Raw genomic sequence first — 6,687 nt, forward strand, 5'->3', positions numbered from 1 at the left:
GAGCTGCTGCTGTTTCACTTTGGGGATTGTTTTTAATAATAATAAATTGTTGCTATTCCTCCCCCTGTTTTGTGAGAGGACCTTATTCTTTGTCCTTTACTTGCAGAAAGAAATGTTATGGGGTGGGAAGAAAGGAATGCCACATAAACAGACCATGGGAAATTGCTTTGTCTTTTTGTTCCTTTTGCCCATTAGTGGCTTCAGGTTTTTCTTTTCTTTTCTGAGATGGTGTGGATTTTTTTCAGTTGAGGAAAGACAGCTGGTTTCTATTGGCAATTAGCCCCCCAAGAGGCAGAGGCTGTTTACCCCAGTTCCTTTCTGGAGAGCTGGTGTGGAAGGGTTGGAGGCCTATCAGGAGAGGACAGATAAGGCAGCTTTCCAGGGCAGGAAGGGAAGAGTACTGAGAATACATAGAAAATGGTAATTCTTGAACTTTATAATCTTTATTTTGCTTTAAGACTAAGTATCTACCAAGATTTCTGAAGACAGCAGCTAAAGTAAACATACTTTCTGAGACAGTGCTGTGGTGGTGGACTTTATTTTCCTGATAAGTTACTACATCTTGAAAAATAGCTAGGCTACACCTTTCACTGTCCTGTAATTTTTTGTAGACAATACTATAGCGTGCATATTCAAGGAGAAGAGATAAACATATCTATGAAAGAAGGACATGGTGTAAACTCTCCCTGGAGTATATTATGTATTCAGCCTGTAATTCATTTTGGTAGAGCCTGAGGAATAATCTTTATGACAAATGTGATTTAATCTCTAGGTAGAAATAAAATGTAGATATAGTAGCATTTGTTATTTATTAGTGCTGAATGGCTTGATGTATTTATGTATTGAACAACTTGGTGATCTTCTATTGTAGATGCAGATTTTGTTCTTAAAGGCATTACTAGAGAATTGGCAGATTCAGTGTACGTGAATTAAACATGTTAAAAGCATTAAACAAATACATGGAATCGTGTTGAGATAGGAGGTAACCATTCAAGGTACCATAGTAGCAAAGCAGACTTAAAAAAATCTGTTCAATTACAAAACTGGTTAGCTCTCCAAATACTTTTAAACTTAAAAGGTATACTATTTGTTAAATGTTTTTTTTTTTCCTTAAGCTGCATTGGGAACCTATTAGCAAAATGGCTCCATTAAATGATGTGCTTTTCGCATGCGTAAATTATTTTAATGCAATTACTCATTAATAGTTGCAGATGTTAGAAAGCCTTTCTGACTCCAGTACTTGTTGGCAGAGGTTCTGTTGGATATTCTTATCTTTGTTGGTATCATTCTCTTTTCTTTTGTCTTTTTTATATAGGGAAACATGTAGAGGACATTGACTAAACTGCCTGTGTCTGAAAGCGAAGTGGTAATGTGTGGTGTTTAAGCAAAAGCAGTCAGTCAGCCTGTCTTCTGTAATCTTGGCTTTTGAAGATGCATCTGGGTATCTGAACAACTCACATGTAAAGCGTATGGAGTGCAGTGGCTCTGTAGGTCTGTGCATCGTTGTAGTGGATGGGGGGTGCAGACAAGCCTAATAATGGGTAAACGCATCAAGAAAATCTAATCATAGTCTTTTGTTATAAAAGCTGCCCCTAGAGATCAAACGACCTCTTGGTTGTCGTAATTCCCTCTGTTGAATAACTTCATATAGAAGAGACTTTACATCTGCAAAGGAAGGTGGTTGTGTAATTTCAACAGAATGTGGTTGAAGACTGATGTTTGTCCTGCACCACTAAAAAACTCAAAAGTCTTAAAAAAACAAATAAAAATTGCAACCAAGTATTGGTGCCAAGTTACTATTTCTGGACAACAGTGAGTTGCTGAAATTCGCCTCTGCTAGTGGGGGTTGTTCACATGAGCGTTTCCAAACCTGTATGTAGACCCATGGTTTCATGGCTAACAAGTCCATTTGGTCGGCAAATTACTGGAGAAAGTAGCAGGGTTGACTTTGTCTCACAGTTTTTGACTCTGGCTGAGCTGTGAACTGGAGAGGGATTTTGGTGGCAGTGGGTTTTTCCCAGCTGTGCATGCAGATTCATATTTCAGCCAAATTAGGAGCTGTGCATTTGTTAGAGACTGTGCAAGAAGCAGCAGGATTGCCTCTTCTACTGATACATTTTTTTCACTGGTGTGTTCTTGTGTCAGGTTAAGTCACTTGCAGTTTCACCTGGCTTATTTTTAACTGGAATTAATTAGAAAGTGTTCGCATAATGAGCATTTTTGGTGGATAGGTATAGATGCTGAGTTTTTGTCAAAAGGTAGCGATTAGTGCTGGCGAGTCCTTCCATTGACCCAGTGAGGAACTGAGATGGGATGCATGCCTTTTATATGCCTATCGCAAATCATTTTGGAAATTTGGTGTAATAGTGCAACTGCTGCAATTATTCTGTTGTTTGCAGGTCAAAAGAATAAAGAGGGCTGCATAGTTTGAGATGTATAAGTGAAAAATACTAAACAAATGCTGTCTGTTTTGCAGGAGTAAAGTTCTAGAATGCCTGGATGAAAAAGATGGAATCTGTTTCATACGCTGCCAGTGCGAGACTGTTGTTTGCCAGCTTTCGGTAAACAGAAGGTTCTTGTCGAGAGCAAAAATGTGTTTGTGAAACTGATGTGTTAATAGAGGTGAAGTTTAGTGCAAATGTGGCTCAAGATTCAGGCTAACTCATCAATGGGAGATTGGGATTTGGATTACAGTCTGGCATATTTGGGTTTTTCAGATTAGACCAGCGGTTCTCGTTTTGTCATGGTTCAATTATGAGCTTGTATAAGTGAACGGTTTTATTTTTTCTAATTACTATAGCTGGACATACTTAGTGGAAGGAAAGGTTCTAAGAAAACAATAAAAACCCTGCTGAATTTTCCTGCAATGTGCTTATTTTGAAGTGGGAAGGAAGTGAACTGACATGGATAACATATGAACCTACTATATCTCCTTGATGTGGATATTAAAGGAACCTTGAGAATAGTTTATGGGGAAGTTGTTGGAGGCTTCTAATTTTAAATTCTTAACAGGAAATCATTAAACTGTAGAGAAGCCAACATAACAGACTGTTGCTCTAAAACAAGAGCTAAATGCAGAGCATTCACTTGAACTTGTCAGATCTTTTTTTAGTGCTTTTTTTTTCTTTCATGTTTACTGCAACCCAGATAAATAGCTTTTCATTTTTGTATTCTTTGAGTACATCAGTTCAGCAGTCACGTTCTGGATGAAACGTTAAAGCAACGCCGTGATGGTCATAGCTCAGGGAATGGGAAGAAACTGAGGTTGTCCTCCATCAGACCCAGAAAGCATGAACTCTTTGCAGGGTCGGGTCCTGCACTCCTTCACTGTCCAGGGAGAATCCTTTAAAACTGGGGATACTGTTCAGTTTTAGTTTGTTCTGTTACAGGAGATTCTCATGCTTGATCTGAGACTGTTGCTGAGGTGACTGGCACGTTTCACATAGGCTATGCAAGAGCCCTGAGAGGTATAATAACCTCTGGTTGCCACCAGCTGAGTTTGTTGAAGCTTACTTAGGAAGGAGAAGGATTATTATGTGGCCGTAAGCATCGAGGCATGAAGGTTAGTCACCACAGTCAGCTGACAGGCGAAGAAGGCTGTAAGAATGGAGGTTTGCAGAAGCCAGATGGGCAGGGCTGCTTTCTGCTGTGATTAATAAGTTTGTGCCCAGGTTATGAGCTATTTATGGATCTGAGCTATTGATAGCTTTGTATTTTTCATCTGTCAGACAAAATTAATCATGAATTTTACAAAATAAAACTTTGTGTAGCTTCAAAGCGTGCTACTGGAAAAGAGCAGGCAGGATGGCCGCTGGCTGCGGTGTGGGTTAGGGCAGAGCTGCGTGCACCTGTCAGGGCGCTGCTTATTGCCCGGTGTGGCTGAGGGCGAGGAGCGCTGCTGTGAGAAATGTTGGTGTGTCTGTGCGAGCTGCTGCCCTGCCACCCCTGCAGAGGAGGTAGGCTCGCTTATTCACTCGGTGGAGCGTAGATGTGTAAAATGTTCAATTCCAGATTCACAGGAGGTGTCGTTTAAGGAGCAATGTCGTGCATTGGTGCGCAGCACTTTCTTCTGTCTCTGCTACGATGCAGATGTCTCTCCTTTTTGCAGTGTTTGAGCTCCAGGCACCTCACCTTGTCCTTCTTGTTCCTCTTTGCAGGGTTTTTATTTTCCTCCTTTTTGCTTCTCAGCCTTTGAGCCTGTGGATAAGTAATCCTCAAAGGTACCTGGTGAGATCACCGATGGTTGTATCCAACAGACTGCATGATCTGTCAGCAAACATTAGGAAGTAAAATAATTCATGGGAGTCATGATGCTTTTCTTCTGATGTCAGCTAACCGAACAGATTCACCTGGGTTTAAACTACAGCTGCTTCATTTATTTTGGCTAAAGATGGGGCCATTCTTTTTTCAAAATGTAACTACTTTAAATTAACAGAAGCCTATTTGAGAATTTTTTTTGTAAACTACAGTTAAAAGAAAAACTTTAAAACTTTTCATCCGCTAAAGAAATTGCGACCTTTAATTTTGAGGAATGATTTGAATTAGTTGAACCAAACCAAGCCATAATAATGCCTGTACAGCCACTCTGAAATGGATTTAGTTCAAGGACTGTTAGCCAGAATGAGAGTGAGCTATCATAAGGGTCAAGTAAATATCTGATTGTATTTGGTTTAGAAACACTTTATGTGGTTGTAAATCTTTTTCTATTAAAAAAAAGCCTTTAACTTTGATGAGCCAATTAGCCTAACTTTTGTGTCTGAAATAGCTGAGAGACTGTGGGCAGTTTCTGCTTCGAGTTTGGCGAGAGAAGCACCCCCCAGTTTTATATTTGAGTGAGAGGTGCATGAAAAAATGCTAAATTGCCCTTCGGTTATTGCCTGTTAATTAGGTCCTGGAGCATGGAAACTGCAGTGGTGCTCTCCATCAAACTTCATGTTTATTAAAATTCTTTTTTTCCTGCATCTTCAACTTTCATATACATGTTTCTATTTCTGCAAGCATCTGGTTTAGTTGAAGTTTCTTGTGAGCTAAAGGACTTCAGGAAAAATTAGGAAATATGGTTTCAGTTGCTGGAGGATCTGCTCGTTGTGTGCCCTGTAAAACTTGAAGCACTTTTGTTTTCCGACGGCGGTCTTGGGAATGTAGTTGTTGCATGCGAACCCATCTTTAATGTACTGTAATTTGATTACATTCGTGAGTGTAGCTATGATTTATATATGATGCTATTGTCTTGATTGTAAGAGTTGGTATTGACAGAAATGAGGCGCTTTATTCCGCTTGAAAAGACAAAAGCAATACTTGGACGTAAAAAGAAGAGACAGAAATCCCTTACAGTTTGAAGAGAAGTTGCTTCTACCGTAACCAATTATTTTTTCCCCTTTGTTTCATTAACTTCTTTACAATTGCCAGACTACCTGGAATATGTTTACATAAAGCATAGGGGGTAGGAGTTCAATCTGTTTGCTTCTGTTCCTGGAGTAGCCTGTGATTTTCCACTCTGGATTGTTCAGGAAGGTATCACCTGTACTGAACGGCACCGATCCTTACGTAGCACTGTCTCTGGCTACGTTTATTCAGCTGTGAAATAGGGATATTGTACTTTTTGGAGGTCATGGACTCCATTTGTCCCTGTGATGGCAGAGATCTGACAGTATGATTTTGTCGTTTTGTCAATAGTTCCAAGTCAATGTCCTTGTTTTCTGGCTACGTTGTATTAAAAAGTAATTGGAAAAAAAGTCTCTTCAGGGTGTTGTGGGTGTGCAGCGGTGAGGGTGGCAGCGGGGGCTGGCAGGCCGTGCACTCTGCTTTGTGCCTGAATGAAGAGAGACACAGCGATGCGTTGTGGCCTTCGGGATGGTATAAAGCTCAAATTGGTCTTTGTCTCCTTTACGCACTATACATTTCATCATATATGTGGCAAATATATAAAATACTCTTACAAAACTTGATGGGCAGATTTTTAAGGCAATTCTATATTTGGCTGATGATTTAATGATTGATAGTATAAACACCTGTAAAATAGGAAGGGATAGTTATCTTATTGGATTAGTGTGGATTAATTCATTAATGTTTGCAACAGGTTTTCAAATCCCTAGGTGCTCTGGAAATTCAAAGCTTTGTTGATATATTTCTTATTTTGTTTAAATACGGTTGACTTCAATGTGGTTAATGGAAGGAAAACCAAAGTACTTGCAGGACTGAAGCCAAACGATTATTTCTGTTTTACTGACAGTGGAAGGGCTTTTTCAAAGTTCGGTAATGGCTGCAGCCGCTTCGAGCTGGTGGTGGGAAGGAGCTCTGGGAGCTGGTTGTGGTAGGAGATCGCAAATAAAACATTGTCTGGATTTTTAGCCATAAAACTGGAATGCACAAACCCATCCGGTGTAAAGGGAACATCTTAAATATGCATAAGCATAAACTGTGCATCAGAGTGTCCTGCTGGATGTGCAGTTCCAGGGAGGTCACTGGTGGGATTCCATGCTGTCCGAGCAGGAAAGCTGGGCTTTCAGGCCAGGAGCAGGGAAAGAGTAACGGGGGCTGGAGTAACACGCTGGGATTCCTGGAGCAACGCGGGGACTCCTGTGCTTCGAGTGAGTAGCGGGTGCCCTGCTTGGAGCAGGGGAGGTGTGAAGGCAGCGGGGGAGAGGCGCGCCCCCGCGGGAGGGGGGCAGGGGTGGCAGAGGCGCG

The sequence above is a fragment of the Falco biarmicus genome, chromosome 1, assembly GCF_023638135.1.
Source record: "Falco biarmicus isolate bFalBia1 chromosome 1, bFalBia1.pri, whole genome shotgun sequence".
NCBI lineage: Eukaryota > Metazoa > Chordata > Aves > Falconiformes > Falconidae > Falco > Falco biarmicus.